Raw genomic sequence first — 17,769 nt, 5'->3', positions numbered from 1 at the left:
ACTACGCCAACACTGAATGTGAGAAAAATAGCGTAAAGCTTTTTTTGTTGTATAGAGATACATGGCAATGCTCTGAATGTGATGTGCATGAATCTGAGTCAAACCCCTTTGTCACAGGACACCTCATAGTCTAACACCGCACCACAAAGGTTTGAGGCTTTCTACACTGGACACGTAGAAGCAAATATTCTAAAAAGATTACATGCACGGTCAATCAACTGTCTATAAATTGTCGGCACGACGCAAGCAGCGTGGTTGTCACATCCAGTGAAGGAGGCATTGCTGATTATAGTTCAACCTGGCCTCACTATACCTACATATTTGCATAATTTTTACATGGCTCATTTTACGTATCACATCAGTTTCCTGGTGAAATACACACTAGAGATGCTACAACAACAATCACTTTTATTTACTTTCGCAAAAATCATGAGTATAACCAACTACATGCACATTATAAGGTTGTTCATGTTTGGTTAAAATTGTGCAGTAGCTTAGCTGATAGAGCATTACATTAGCAACGCAAAGGGCCATGTACAATTCCTGAAGACCACGCGAGTCAACACGAGAATCAAAAGTGTCATAGAAGCGCCACAAAATGACGTGGTTGTATTTTTCATCTCATATTTGCTTTTTATGACACTATCTGTTAGGTTTAGGTTTAGGGAGGTGGAGGTTGTTGATTTAGAACTCGATAGAGCATTAACCTTATCCTGTTTGTGAGAACATTTAACTCTCTTTTAGCACCACACAGTGGAAAATTCACCACTGAAATGCTGCAATACATGAAGTTAACCATGTTTGAAACAAAATTAGCTTCAGTCATGATGTTTGCATGAGATCAGGCTGTTATAATGGGTGCGATTTGCTCCATTCTTGCACTCAACTAAAAAGTATGCAGCATATTACAATGGAAAATAACAAAACGCAGGGGTTTTGAGATGCATTTCTTATATTGATTGTTTTCAAACGGATTTCCCAAACACTCCCCCTGACTTTCATTGGTCAGCCAATAGAGCTGTTCAGCTTATAGTCCAAAAACTTGGAAGATAATTCGTCATGGGTTCTCTTTGGATTTTCCTATGAGATTTTATAACAGGGTTTTTGAACATATGAGGAAAATAAGGTCTGTTGTAAGCATTACTTGACGATACGTTGACGTTCTGTTCTACAAGATAAATGACACGCAGTCATATCTGAAAGGTAATTTTGAAGCTGTTTTGAATTACATCACTTCAAAATTCACGTTTGAGGTATGAAAGTGTGTAATTTATGCTGTAGAACAAAACGTCCACATATCGTCAATTAATGTTTACCACAGACCTTATTTAAAAATAAATCCCAAAAAAACATTATAAAACCCATAGGAAAATCCTGAGGGAATCCATGGCAATTTAGACTTCCAAGTTCGCCAACAAATTGACGTCATGGCTGAACAGCTCTATTGGTCTTTAACAAAGAACAGTGAGAAGTAAATGCAATGACCAAAAACTCCTTCTGACAAATGCGTACATAGACCAACAATGAACTATTATCCCATTCAACATAACCTCAAGAATTCGGCTTATTTATCTTGTACATAAGCAGTAAAAATAACATAAATGCACATCCCTAGAAAGAAGGTCATCAAAGAAATAGATATAACAAAAGCGGCTATTTAAAATAACTCCTTCTAATCAGAATTGTGGCTGAGGCCATGTATGATACAATTTTCAAGGATTCCTCTAAATGAAGAGGAGATCATGCAAAGGTGGAGGCACCGTATGCATACACATACATCTATAAAATGCCCACAGAAGGAACATATTTCTGTATTACACAAGTTATCCTAGAGCTACCCTTTAAAAGTGTGCACATCCCATGTTTTCGTACGGATGAGATTTTTGAAGGTATCAAATTATTTTGACAGCTGATTATGCCACAAATCTATTCAACACCAGGTTTGTTTAATTTGATACTCATAGTACTCATAAACACAGAGAGAGAGAGAGTCAGAGAGGCTGGTCTGTTTATGAAACAGCATATACATCCTCGTCTACGTGTTAGTATAAAGGCCGAAGTAAACCTTAATTTCCCACATGCCGCTACCTCTACACAGTGCACACTTGATGCAAATTTCGTCACCAGCAAAGTATGTGTGGAATGTCCGTGTGCAAACTCGGTTTTCTAGAAAAATGGACAGTCCAAGTCTTTGTGCCAAATATGTTCTGAACATTTGCTATTAGAATAAATTACTTACTTCAAATGTCAGGTTTGCTATTAAGTATTTTATCTGTTTATCGTGTGGGAGGTGGCTGCTGGGTTCTTCATACATCAAGCCAGAATATTTTTTAGTATGTCACTTAAGCCCCAAATCATTACACAAACACACAAACACATAGAGCACCTGTACATAGTACCTCATCAGCGGATTTTAGTGAGCTCAAGTGGGTGGGTGGTGGTTCGCATGGGAAACAGAGTTGTCCTCGCAATTATCAAGCAGAAGAGGCATAACCGGTGGGGGTGGATAACGAAGATGGGGGGTTGTAAAGCTGATACATAAACATAAGCTGAATTCCAGACAGTCATGCTCGCTGATACAGACAGTGAGTTACAGCGGGCCCCATGGTGATGACACTACTTTGGTCACCTTCTCTCTCTCTCTCTCTCTGCTTTGCTTTCAGTCAGTAACATATATGCACACAACAAAACAAATCACACCTCATCGCAATACCCAGAAGAGTGTGCCCAGATGACATTTCTTTGACTGCAGCATGAAAGGAAACCACTGACTCATATAATTAATTCAGATTGAGGGTCATCTACAAGAATCTAGAGTGAAAAAGTCCAGAGGAATTACGATCATGATTGCAGCATTCCATGCACTACAAAAAAAAATTGACACCATATATACTTATAATTCTGTCAAATTGCATTTATTTCCATTTTAGGAAAGAAAACAAAACCATTAGTATCAATAAAATGCTTTATTAATATTATTTTCCAAACAAAACCTTTCACAGTATAAAGATAGAAATGCATCATGGATTCAAGTAACATTATACATTCCCCAAAGTCTAATTGGGAGGTTGACTTAATCAAAGAATTAGTCCCCATAGGCTGCGTATTCATTCATAATTTTATTAATTTAATATTTCGGTATTCATAATTTTACATTTAAAATATTAATCTCATAACATTATTTATGCATTTGCAACTGCTGTGTAAATGCATTTATTCCTGCTCTGTAAAAATACACCTACAGTAATTGCCACTTCAGATGCAGCTTTGTGCCACCTTTACTGTGTAAACATGGCTTCAGTCCCCATAGGTTTAGTATTCACTGCAATGGGCTTTAAATAAATTCTTAAACTTTCATCCTTCACTAAATTAATCTGCCGGTAGACTGCGACTTTCTGCTTTCCTACAGCAATCATGAAGCTGCGTTCATGATTCACATCAGAGCGTCAACGCCAGCGTCCAGCACTGCTTTGAAATCCATGGGACAAAGTGGAGTGATGTTAAGACTTGCCGTGCTTCAGTGGTAATTAGAATGCACCTAACATAGGCTGAAAATGCTTTAAATGTTTTTAATTAATTGCATGCGATTAACATATTAATTCCGACAGCTCTAATATATATTAAGTATATACATATAGTTGAAGTCATAAGTTTACATGCACCTTTGTCAAATACATTTAAACTAAGTTTTTCACAATTCCTGACATTTAATTGAAGAAAACATTCCCTGTTTTAGGTCAGTTAGGATCACTACTTTATTCTAAGAATGTCACATTTCAGAATAATAGTAGAGAGAATTATTTATTTCAGCTTTTATTTCTTTCATCACATTCCCAGTGGGTCAGAAGTTTACATACGCTTAACAGGGTCAAACATTTTGGGTAGCCTTCCACAAGCTTGCTCACACATGCCTTTTCAATTCTGCCCACAAATGTTCTACTGGATTGAGGTCAGGGCTTTGTGATGGCCACTCCAATACCTTGACTTTGTTGTCCTTAAGAAATGTTGCCACAACTTTGGAGGTATGCTTCGGGTCATTGTCCATTTGGAAGCCCCATTTGCGACCGAGCTTTAACTTCCTGGCAGATGTCTTGAGATGTTGCTTCAATATATACACATACTATTCCTTCCTCATGATGCTTTCTATTTTGTGAAATGTGCAGGTCCCTCCTTCAGCAAAGCACCCCCACAACATGATGCTTCCACCCCTATGCTTCACGGTTGGGATGGTGTTCTTCGGCTTGCAAGCCTCACCCATTTTTCCTCCTAACATAATGATGGTAATTATGGTTCCAGATTTTGTTTCATCAGACGAGAGGACATTTCTCCAAGAAGTAAGATCTTTGTCCCCATGTGCACCTGCAAACTGTAGTCTGGCTTTTTTATGGTGGTTTTGGAGCATTGGCTTCTTCCTTGCTGAACAGCCTTTCAGGTTATGTCGATATAGGACTCGTTTTACTGTGGATATAGATACTTCACAAGGTCCTTTGCTGGTGTTCTGGGATTGATTTGTCATGGAAAGACATTGGTACTTTTATTCACCAAAGTGGCATTCAACTGATCACAATGTATAGTCAGGACATAAATAACGTAATTTTTTTTTAACTATTTCAAATAGTTCCCATTAAAAACTCCTCCACGTGCAGCAATGACAGTTTTGCAGTTCTTGGCATTCTAGCTGTCAGTTTGTCCAGATACTCAAGTGACATTTCACCCCACACTTCCTGTAACACTTGCCATAGATGTGGCTGTCTTGTCGGGGATTTCTCACACACCTTACAGTCTAGCTGATCCCACAAAAGCTCAATGGGGTTTAGATCCATAACACTCTTTTCCAATTATCTGTTGTCTAATGTCTGTGTTTCTTTGCCCACTCTAACCTTTTCTTTTCTTTGCTATTCTTCCCATAAGACCTGCACCCCTGAGTCTTCTCTTTACTGTTTACTGTGTACATGAAACTGGTGTTGAGCAGGTAGAATTCAATGAAGCTGTCAGCTAAGGATATTTGAGGCATCTATTTCTCAAACTAGAGACTCTGATGTATTTATCCTCTTGTTTAGTTGTACATCTGGACTTCCACATCTCTTTCTGTCCTTGTTAGAGCAAGTTGTCCTTTGTCTTTGAAGACTACAGTTTTCAATTTCAAGCATTGTAAAGACTTAATTCCTAAAAAAATGATTGACTGATGAGTCTCTAGAGAAAGCTGTTTCTTTTTAGCCATTTTTTACCTAATATTGACCTTAAGACATGCCAGTCTATTGCATACTGTGGCAACTCAAAAACAAACACAAAGACAATGTTAAGCTTCATTTAAAAAAACAAATAGCTTTCAACTGTGTTTGATATAATGGCAAGTGATTTTCTCATGATTACTCAAGGATAAGTTGTTGGAGTGATAGCTGCTGGAAATGGGGCCCATCTAGATTTGATAAAAAATTACTTTTTTCAAATAGTAATGGTGCTGTTTTTTTACATCAGTAATGTCCTGAATATACTTTGTGATAAGCTGAATGCCACTTTGGTGAATTAAAGTATCAATTTACTTCCGAAACAACAAAATCTTTACATTATTCCAAAGTTTTGGTCACCAGTATATAATAATAAATTACACATATATTTAACAAATGAATAAATAATGTAAAACGGTAACTACTGTACTTTAATAAGACATATTCTCTGAAAACAAGCCAACTTACACAATATTGCCTCTCAAGTGAATTTATCTTGTTTTTTAAATACGTTTAGTTAATTTTACCAGAAAACAATACATATTATAATTATTTGCAGTTTGCATAACACTTCAGACCTTCTTTCAGAATAAACTGAATAAACTTGGCAGCAAAGGTCAGATGTAGGTCGGAGAAGAAAAGTCACTGGTCTGTACTTAAGAACAGGCTTCACTCAGGTCCTGCTTATTGATCTAGGCTGCAAATAGCCTTCAGTGTCTTTATGGCACTAGCGCTATAAAATTAGCAAGCAAACACACAAAGACACTGGTGAAGATGACATTTATATCCGCCTTTCTTTATGGCCACATTATAATAGACAGCTTTGTAAAAAATAAACTTTTGCAATACAGTGGTGTGAAATTATATTACAATGACTGCTGTCAGTTCATTAATCCAAGAATGCTGTTAAACATCTCCTTTTTGTGTTCCACGGAAGAAAGTCAGTCATACGGGGTTGAAACAACAACATGAGACAATTTTGGGTAAACTATCCATTTAAATGACTGACGTTGACCCAAAAAAAAAAAAAAAGTGTTTTCTAAGAATACAGTTCCTTTACAAACATTGGGCCATGGCTCTTGTGAAGCATGTCTGAGAGAGCACTCTAAAGTTCATCCCCTCCTTTGTTTATTTTATGTCTTCGGCAGCTGTTCTCACTCGCTCTCTCTGTACGCGAAATGACGTCAAAAGACAGCGAATGGCAAAAACTCCACCAGGACTCTTTCTTTCAGTTAGTTACCATAGCAGCCGTTCCCACTTCCTGCCAGTGTGAGGTTTCCTGTGTTCATTCATTTCTTTGTGTCTCGCTATTTTTTTTTCAGCTGAACTTAAAGTGCTCTGTTTACAGTACCATAAAAGCATCTCGGCACACATTGAGTTGAAGGACTCTGGCTGAATGAAATCTTGTGCTGTTTCAAATTCGGCCACAACATCTATGATGTTCATTGGCATGAATAACATTAACAACAACATTTTATATTTGCTGGAGAAAATGTTAGCTAAGGTGTTCTGAGTGGTTGCTAGGGCAGTGCTAGGATGGTCTGGGTGGCTGGTTGCGCACAACAAGATACATTTTTTTTTTAAAAAACAAAACAAAAAGTGATTCATGCTTGTTTGTGCACAAGTTGTGCTAAGTATAATGCCAGGGCTTTGTTAAATGGTTGCTAAGGTGTTCAGAGACGTTGCAAGGTGGCTACTTTCTGGCCCAAGTCAAAAAAACCCACCCCAAGTCTCTACGATATTCAGTTTAGCACATATACAGTAGGTCAATGGTATTTTTCATAAGTCTGATTAAGGGCTGAATGTTTACTTGTTTAGGTGTTAGCACAAATGCTACTGAACTAAAAAAAGGAATTAGCACAAAGCAAAATCTATTAGAACATGGAAGAGTATGGTCGTATTGTTATTTTGTATTATTTATCACTGTTTTTATTATTTAATGCCAATAACTGAGTTAAAAGCATCACTTATTAAGACTGACTACCATCCCTGGAGTTGCAAGTTTGAATCCAGGGTGTGCTGACTGACTCCAGCCAGGCCTTCTAACCAACGTAATTGTCCCAGTTGCTAAGAAGGTTAGAGTCACATGGGTTACCCTCCTCGTGGTCGCAATACAGTGGTTCAAATTTCCCATTAACTATACATTTTTGTAAGGGCTGTAAAGCCCTGATCTGATTACTTCAAAAAGTAATAGCACACCTCTCTTTGACAAACAAAACAATTTGACGTAACATTCATGTCCACCGCACAAACTATGTGACAATAATTGTGCACCTACATTTAATTCTTACGGTTAGAGGTTTGTTTAAAGTAAGAGCAACAGTGATGCTAGCCTTTCTTCATAATCACAACTCTTCTCGTGTGACCTGCAGCCCACTCTTATTAGACCTGACACATCTAGAACATTTAAAACAATTACACCCTTCAAGCACAGTGCAAGGGACAGCACCTTTTGCACAATACAGGTCATCCCCTGATATCTATTATGCAGATGAGGAAACCGTTTCATGCTAACCTGAATGGCGAAGCACTTTATGACAGCCACAAGGGGCTCTCTAATCAACACCTGCACGTTTGCATTAGTAGCTTCGCTTTCCCAAGGCCACAGGATTCAGCTGCACAGATAAAGGGTTTACATTATTACACAAGCCTTACAAGTGAAGGCGCTGCTGGAGATGCTTCCGTTGCAGGTATGCGTGGGTTGGTTGTATTTTCCACTCAGTCAAACCTCAAGCATGCTGAAGTCTCACCGTGAAGCGTGAGACTGCAACCACAGCAGGTGTTAGTTAACATGGTTGCACTAGGTCTCCTGGATTTCTGGGTGCTGTTTGTTAGTATTTTGCAGGAGTGTTCCCTTGGTATTTTCCACTCTGTCAAACCTCAGTGATGTCAGAAATCTCACTGTAAGGCACAGTTAGTTAAAGTGTGTAATTTCTAAGATGTTTTCATGTTTTCTCCTATCCCAACTTAGTATGCAGAGACAACGGCAAGTAAGCCATTCGTAGGTTGATTTCCTCTAAATATTTAACACTGTGGCTCTTGGTGATGCTAGTGGCGTAGAAATTATACATATTAGATTTATAGACCCTATGAAATTACTTGACAAGCGCCGTTTTCTTTTCTTATGTTCACATATTTCCTATTGAAACATGAAGTTTTGACAGGACATATTGAAGGACCAATGTTTTTTAATTTTTTTAAATAGCCAGCAGAGTTTAGTTACGTCACAGCCATGGCCTCTGATTTACTACTTACTAGTCGGTTGCAGGTGGTATTAGGGGGCCTTTGAATGGACAAAAATAAGTGTAGTGCAAGATGAGTCATCAATATTTCTGGTCAGTTTACCTGGTAGAGAATGAATGTATATTTTATGTGCATATCTGCTAAAAAGCGAATTTGTCAATATTTTGGAGCACACAAGCATATAGATGTCTTCAATGCTTAAACACATGGTCTAACAGAAAAAACTCTTTAATCTGGAATTTGTGTTGTTCGGTGGTATTTTCTAGTCTTTGCAGGTGTGTTTGCTTGGTGTCTGAATAGAGAAGGCGAAAGTTATTAGGTTCCTTTCAGCTGGCACCATCCCAAACATGAAATGCCAAGTGTCTTTAAATGGCACTTGTGCCATCTATCAAGGACATCAGCTGTTCTTCACCAAGTAATAATGTCCTATAAGTTATACTGCTGATCTGAGACCATTTTAGCCCTCTTCTTGGTATTTGCTGGAGCTGACATTTAATCAGAGAAAGTTTATCCAGAATCAGGGGCTGCTTCTAGGAGCCAACGTTTGGAGACCCTTCAAGAGATTGGTTGCATTCCCACCTGTTTAGGACCACAAGGCTGCCTTGGCCTTTTTCGGGCACAATAAATCATGCCATTTGTGGAGCAGGTCTTTAGAGCCCTAGAGCTGCAACACGAAACACAATTAGATTTGACAGCCTATAATTAGACCACAGATCATTTGGTGTGATTCTGGCAGAGCCCTGCAATGCAACGAAGAACAGGTTACCCTGCAATAAAGACCAACATAGACCAGCCTGACTGGTTTATGCTGGTTTTTGTTGGTCTAGCTGATGGGCCAGCACAGCTTTGCTGTTCACCAGCAAAAAAATGCTGGTCGAACTGCATGGTCTTCTGTTGAAGCTGGTTGACCAAGGAACTCTTGTTGTTTGAGCTAGTTAAAAAGCTTGGTAGGGACACCAACATACAAGCAATCCATGATGGGACCATCATACAAACTGGTCACCAGAGATGTTGAGCTGTGACCCAGCTGACGCACTATACCACAATACCAAATGACACACTATGCACTCAGGCATCTAGTGTATGAAAATTTTGATATGGTTGTATCGTCTCAAATTAAACACTAACATTGTTTTACTACATGGAGGGATTCATACATTTCAGCTGTCAGAGGTGACGTTTAGAACACGTGATCCCTTACAAAAATCGAGAGTTCTGGTGAACTTGCTACAAATTTGCCACAAATCTGCCACTCATTATTTTCACATGCAAAAAGGTTTGCTGCAGGTTCACCACTAACAGTGAAGAGCTGTAAATTTCTGGCAAATATCTGCATTGAATCGCAAGTTAATTTGCGAAATGTGAAAATAATGAGTAGAAAATTCGCAGTAAGTTTGCAGCAAGTTTGTCAGCACTCTAGATTAGGGATGTGATGCCGCTAGCTTTAGCAAGTTAGCCAACCTCAGTTCAACCCTTATATCTCAAATAATGTACATATTCACACAGTGTGGGGTGTTGGTAGAACATTCAACTCACATTTGTAAGGCGCTCAACTTTTTTCATAGAACTTTTTTTTTTTTTGTACACTACAAAATACCCCATTTTGTAGTGTACAAAAAAAAAAAAGTTCTATGAAAAAGTTGACACTTGTTAAAGACACTTGTTAAAGGTCACTGGTATACAATGCCTCATGAGGGGCATGAAAAGCATTGTACTAGAAAGACGAGGATAGACCAAACTTACCAAGTTCGCCCTACATAGGAGTGACAGACCAAAAATAAATCTCCTGACATTAATTATACAAACCATTTATTAGATCTCTTTCAACCAAAGCACTAATTGTAAATGAAATTATTACAGATCATAGTTTGGCTGTGCTCTTTTTGACTGAAACCTGACTAAACCGGATGAATATATTAGTTTAAATGAATCTACTCCCCCAGGTTATTGTTATAAAAATGAGCCTCTTCTGAAGGGTCGAGGAGGAGGTGTTGCTACAATTTACAGTGAAGTTTTTGGTTTTACTCAGAGGACAGGATATAAGTTTTAAATATAAGTCTTTTGAACTAATAATTCATGTACAAGAGACAAGCATTGTCGGACTGCATGTATTAGGTCACCAGAAGCTGTTTTTTGCAAGACGAGCTGGTTCCATGCTACAGGAAATCTCACTGTTAATTCACCATGGTGGTGAACCAGGGTTAGAGGTTAACCCTGATGTTGTGACTGGACAACTGGAAAAGCATGAGAACCTTCTAGAACAGATTCCTGTAGTCTGCAAACAGTAAAGAAAGACAGAAAGCAAAACTACGATGATATTAAAGGTTTATTTAATCCCAGCAGCTGCATAAATAAGCTGAACTGTTCTCCATTCTTCTCTTTCAACAACGCAGGAGACTGACTGACGTGGACGGAGAGCAAAACAGTGCATGTCAAGATGGTACATGAGGGTTTTTACTTTGTGTACCCACAAATCAACCCTTTGTAAACATACTGCAAGGCACTTATGATATATTTCAGTCAGTTATTGAGCAGTTAATTCTGTATTTATCCTTAAAATAAAATGACTGTTAATATCTCCAAAAACATTTGCTACATCCCTGGGCAAAATGCATCTACACATAAACCTACTCAAAGCAAAAAAAAATTATCATTCAACTAATTCATTGACTTACTATATATACAAATGTCACTGCTGTCACATGACCCGACTCAGCTGTGTCACAGTAGCACAGTGGATCCGTCTTCATAACTCAACCTCAAGATCTTCAGTTTGTGGTTTAGGTCCATGGCCACAGGCCCATCTTTGTTCCTCATTGCTCAGTTTCGTTTTAAATGCGCATCGCCGTGCTAACTGCAGTTTTTGTCTCACCAGCTTGTTGTGGAGACAGATGCAAAGCTAAGACAATGCAGAAAAGGCTTGACTGCTTCTGGGAAACTCGTCTGACTTAAGGGTTTTAGCATTACTGGAAACTTTAAAGGTTAGACTTCCAGCTTTGCTTGAGCAGCAGTTCTTTCTGTTATAGCACAAGACATACACTGCTTGCAACTCTTGGACTCAAGTTTTATAGATAGCTGTGCATCTGCAAGTCTCATAAATGGCTAATGACAGTTTTACATGCAAGTTGCATGTCAGGAGAAATGTAGGTAAGCTTGCTAATGTCAGAGAGGCTAGAACACCCACACTAATTGCATAATGGTAGCATACACTTCAATTCTTTTTGAATTTAATATTTTATTAGTTAGTGACTTTGTCTTTTAAGAAACATGATTTCAGAATAGATGAATCATTTATATCACTGATAAATGAGGGAATGAATCAGCATCTGAAGTTTAAGGTAGCTTTTTTGAGACATCACACAGGTCACATAAACTACAACACACAGAGACTGATATCATACTAGATATCATATAGAGACTGTGTCTGTTCCCTGAACTACCAAACACAAACATTTCACTAAATCATCTCGGGAAAAAAATAAAAATGTTTTTTTTTTTATTAATGTCAAACTTGTAAAAAATTAAATACAAATTAAGATAAACATCATATAAAGATAGGGCTACTAAATATTCTCTTTCAATCAAATCACCAATTGTAAATGAAATTATTACAGATAGTTTGGATGTGCTCTGTTTGACTGAAACCTGGCTAAAATTGGATGAATATATTAGTTTAAATTAATCTACTCCACCAGGTTATTGTTATAAAAATGAGCCTCATCTGAAGGGTCAATGAGGAGGTGTTGCTACAATTTACAGTGATGTTTTTGATGTTACTCAGAGGACAAGATATCATTTTAAGTCTTTTGAAATAATAATGGTTAATGTGACACCGTCAGATATAAAAAAAACAACAACAATGGAGTCTTTTACCCTTGCTACAGTATATAGATCACCCGGGCAGTATTCTGATTTCCTTGGTGAATTTCCAAATTTTTTCAGATCAAGTAGTTATTGTGGATAGAGCTTCACTTGTTGGTGACTTCAACATTCACATTGAAAATGACACATTGGGATTAGCATTTATCAATATTCTCAACTCGATTGGAGTCAGACAAAAAGTGACAGGACAAACACATAACCATAATCATATGCTAGATTTCATTCTGTAATATGGAGTTAATTTTGATACTATACAAATTCTACCGCAGAGAGATTACATCTCAGATCATTAACTCATCTCTTGTATGCTGCAATCAACTAATGTTACTCAATCTACACCATGCTATTGTTCAGGTAGAACAATTATTTTGAACACTAAAGATAGCTTCACTAATAATCTTCCAGATCTATCTCATACACTCAGTAAGCCCCAAAGTCTAGAAGAAATTGATGAAATAACAAAAAATATTAATATTCTTCTCTAACACTCTTGATAGTGTCGCCCTCCTTCGATTAAAGAGAATTAAAGAAAAAAGGCCTGCACAATGATCACTCGGAAAATGGAGCTCAAGTGGAAGAATACAAAAATAGAGGTATTTTGTGGTGCATGGAAGGATAGTGTCTGTAGCTACAGACAGGCACTAAAAGCTGTTAGGTCAGCATATTTTAGCAAACTCATAGAAAATAACCACAACAATCCTAGGTGTTTATTCAGTACTGTGGCAAAATTGGTTAGGAATAAAGCCTCAACTGAACCAGATATTCTGTCGCAGCACAATAATAATGAGAAATAAAAATGGAAATAATCAGAAATAAAATTTGAATTCTGCAATAATCTGTCACAGTACCTCAGAAAACAGTGTCTCGTAATTATCCTCAAGTGCAATCCTTCGCTGTCATATCATGCAGAGGTAACTAAATTTATCAAAACATCAAAAGCCACAACATGTATGTTAGATCCAACTAAGCTCTTAAAAGAGGTATTGTAATCTCAGAACCTCTTTTTAAAATTATTAACTCCTCGCTATCCTAAGGACATGTCCCAAGAAACTTTAAAATGGCAGTTATCAAACCATTTATTAAGAAGCCACAACTTGATCCTGGAGAATTGGCTAATTATAGGCCGATTTCACATCTCTTATGTCGAAAATACTAGAAAAGGTTGTGTGCTCCCAATTTTGATAATTTCTACAGAGAAATAGTATATATGAACAATTTCAGTCAGTATTTAGTCCACAACACAGTACAGAGACTTCACTTATCAGATTTATGAATTACTTGCTCTTGTCATCTGATCGTGGCTGTATTTCTCTTCTAGTGCTTTTAGATCTTAGTGCTGCCTTTGACATGATAGATCAAGATATTTCATATACTTGAATAGGCTTGATAATTAAAAAAAAAATGTATTGAAAAATTCTGTTAACTTCATAAAAAGCTTTAAATGGTCTAGCTCCACAGTATGTAAGTGACCTTCTACCATGCTATATTCCATTACATTCATTACATTCGCAAAACTCTGGCCTGTTAACAGTTCCTAGAATTTTTAAATCCACAAAAGGAAGTAGATCGTTTTCCTATTTGGCTCCTAAACTATGGAATAGTCTCCCTAACACTCTTTGGGACCCAGACACTCTCAATGAGTTTAAATCTAGACTAAAGACTCATCTATTTAGCGAGGCATACACATAATTTATTCTTCACCACACAATTAGGCTGCTTTATTTAGGTCTGCCAGAACCTTAAACATTTATCATGATCTATAACTCTAAAAAAACTGAATGGCATCTATGCTAATATCATTCTATTTGTTTCTACGTCTCAACCTCGGGACTCCTATCCTGAGGTCACCAGAACCGGCTGCACCCAGCTCCATTCCTGCTTGGTATTTGTCTCCACTGCTACATGTCTCTGAATGATGACGACAAAATGCAGGCGGTGCCAGCCAGACATCACTTCAGTCTATTACGATGGACATCAGAGGATGAACTGATGCCAACTCCAACCATAAGACATGGGATAATTCATATGCCATTGCTTGAACCTTGGATTTAGGATAGACCTCATCTAAATTACAGGCCGGTTGAACTGAGAAGCACCTCACTGATCTCTGCCTGCATCACCTTGGTCTACTGATGGACTGCAATCTTGAAATGGAAGACATAGACTGTCAATTAATCACCAACAAAAGCCTTCATCAGCCAAATAACAAAAGAAAATTGCATCTATGTGAACATCTCCAGTTAATCCAGGATGGACTTCAAAGACATTAGTCATATTAATCTTACAGTTCATACAAAATCTTTGTTTTAAACACTGGCCCTTAAAATTTACTTAGTGTAATAATTGTAAACCATGACTTGCACTTTACATAAGTAATATTGGCATTATATTCATGATGTTAGCCAGAGGTGAACTGGCCCCCACAGTGAGTCTGGTTTCTCCCAAAGTTATTTTTCTCCATTAACCAACATCTTATGGAGTTTTGTGTTCCTTGCCAGTCGTCTTCAGCTTGCTCACTGGAGTAATAAATACAATTATTATTTAATTACTTATTTTTATACACACATCATAATTGTATTTAATCAAACTACACAATGATGATTCTAAGACTATAGATATTACGATTTCATTTTCTGTTAATGCATGATTTTTTGTAAAGCTGCTTTGAAACGATGTGTGTTGTGAAAGGCACTATACAAATAGAAATGACTTGACTTTGATTGAAGCAAGATCTAACACAAAAATAGAGTGAAAGTGAAAGCTAGTTTTGATACAGGTTCACGGATAACTTATGATTTTAAAAAGGAATAGGTCACCCAATCATGAAAATCTTGTAATTATTTACTCACCATCATGCCGCGATTGCTGATTTCTGTACAATAAGTTGATGGTGACTCACTTTATAGCTTAAAAAAGCACCCAAATGTGTCATAAATGTAGTGCATGCAACATATTCAGAATTTTCTAAGTCACCTGAATGCATACAATTTACATTGTTTGATAATCAGACCAAAATTTAAACAGCTATTGACTCTAAAATCAAATCATTGATCAACGGATGTAAACAGAGAAAAAACCCCAATATGGCAATACAAATCAAACCTCACTGGTTTTTGCGTGTCTCATGACCTAACTTGGTTAATGACTTGAAGTTCAAACAGAGACTATTTAGTAGAGATAGGCCACTTCTATTAAAATGAATGGGAGACATTGGAACACCCAGTCAACGGATGTAGAAAGGAAGTCCTGCCTTACAGGTAAAAGAGCCAATCCCCTTTAGATACAGACATCGCCTATCAATCAACTCGAGAAAGCGTATGAGCATTAGCTATACAAGCCGGGAAAATGTGTTATTTTTTGCGTAATCTGAGGTAAAGAAGCGCAATTTATGATACCAGTGTTGTTAGATTTTACTGCAGATTTGAAATATGTTCTTTGATCGTAATCTTGATCAATCATTTTGGAGATTTCGGTGTTTCCCCATTCAAGTAGATTGGAGCTGCACTGTCATGACTGGACATATCTTCTTGAGAAGCTTATTTGCCGTTCCAAATAAGGCCGCCAGTGGACTGACTTGCTAGAAAGACTTTGGTTCAAATTTTAAGAGTGAATCGGTTCATTTGGACATTTCATGTAAATTAAATGGTTAAAAGTCAATTCACTAATATGTAGCATTGGGAAGTTCATTTTAGTGAATAAATTCGTTCGGACGGTTCTAGTAAATTAACTAGCTCAAATAAACAATTCCCTGATTCAGTGCCCCTGCACAGAAGTCTCTTTGTTTCTTGTTTTGAAGCTAAATATTTAGATAACTGCTGCTATTGATCACTATATGTTTTATTTGTTGTATTTTGTATACATTGCTATGTTCAATTTAATGTGCACATCATTGAGATATACTTTTTGTGCCACACCATAGTACTGTTCTGAATCTGAACTGTGTTTACATTATGTTTTATGAGCTGATCAGACGCAACATTAAAGTGTCGCCAAAAAAGCGCCAACTCAAAATAGCATTCTGAGATGATATACTTCTCACCACAATTGTACAGAGCGGTTATCTGAGTTACTGTACACTTTGTCAGTTCGAACCAGTCTGGCCATTCTCTGTTGACCTCGCTCATCAACAAGGCATTTCTGTCCACAGAACTGCCGCTCACTGGATGATTTTGTTTTTGGTACAATTCTGTGTAAACTCTAGAGACTGTTGTGTGTGAAAATCCCAGGAGATCAGCAGTTACAGACATACTCAAACCAGCCCATCTGGCACCAACAATCATGCCATGGTGGAAATCACTGAGATCACATTTTATCCCCATTCTGATGGTTGATGTGAACATCAACTGAAGCTCCTCACCCATATCTGCATGATTTTATGCATTGCACTGCTGCCACACGATTGGCTGATTTGATAATCGCATGATCATGTAGGTATACAGGTGTACCTAATAATGTGCTCGGTGAGTGTATATTTATAGAACTTGTGATTGCAGAATTAAATATTATCTGATAGTTGTAGATTTAAAAAGATTTGCCTTCTTCAGTACAGTAGCTTCAATGTAATAAGCCACTTTAAAAGAGTAGCTTGACTGTACCAACACTGCAATATGTGTGCATTAATCCATGAAAGTCTTCGAGTAAGCGTTCCTTATTTTACATATTAAATTTAAGTTCTGCTAAAAACACATGCCGAGATAAAAGGTTTTATAATTGTGTTTGGTATTGCAGATAGCAAAGACCCAGAGGGAAGTCACCCACATACTATTTCTGAGATGACCCCACTTACTGCAAGCGATTTTAAATAGAAAACTTGGAATTAGCTTGCATGATCTGTGCTAGCAGTGTAGCTCATTTGAAAACCATTTTAAACTCCGTTGTTCTTATCCTCTCTTGCTTTTATTTTTCTGCAGATGGCTTCCTCTTATGTTTCGAGATATTTTATTTTTTGGTTTCTACGAGAAAGTTGGAGCTTTGAGGACTACTTCTCCTTAAAACAGCATGTGTCTGCTCGGCACTTGCCTACTGTAACAGCCAGTCCTCCGCTCACCCTCAATCTGTCATCTCGTCTCATCTTAGCTCTCGGGAGGAAAACGGACTGCTTTACAGATGGAGGAGCGTCGGAGTCTCATCCTCCGTCACTCCGGCTCTGATCTGGCCCCCCTGCGCTCGAGCGAACAGTCGACACATATAAATCTGTACGCTTTAAAGCTAGCTTTCATCATCTCCATGAAACCATGCAGCCGCTCTGAGACTTTGCACAATGCAGTAGGCCCTACGCAGTAGACATTAGACAGATATTGGGGTACCAAATATAAAAATCTGAGTATTATCATCCATTGAATATACCATATCAGCCAAACAATAATATGAATATTTATAGAGATGTCATAGATTATTTTTCATACTAACTGCATAT

The 17,769-nt window shown here is 37.6% G+C and overlaps 1 long non-coding RNA gene across 1 annotated transcript in view; it reads left to right on the top strand.

The window, feature by feature from the left end:
• LOC127641166 (uncharacterized) overlaps positions 1-4,261 on the top strand; it is a 37,120-nt gene extending 32,859 nt beyond the window's left edge. The window contains exon 3 of the long non-coding RNA XR_007970148.1: positions 4,164-4,261. This is a non-coding gene — a long non-coding RNA (uncharacterized LOC127641166). The remainder of the gene's footprint in view (positions 1-4,163) is intronic.
• Positions 4,262-17,769: the final 13,508 nt, after the last annotated feature.

The sequence above is a fragment of the Xyrauchen texanus genome, chromosome 50 (genome assembly GCF_025860055.1).
Source record: "Xyrauchen texanus isolate HMW12.3.18 chromosome 50, RBS_HiC_50CHRs, whole genome shotgun sequence".
NCBI lineage: Eukaryota > Metazoa > Chordata > Actinopteri > Cypriniformes > Catostomidae > Xyrauchen > Xyrauchen texanus.
Note: the sequence above shows the minus strand (reverse complement) of the source record. Positions and strands in the feature narration are given on the sequence as shown.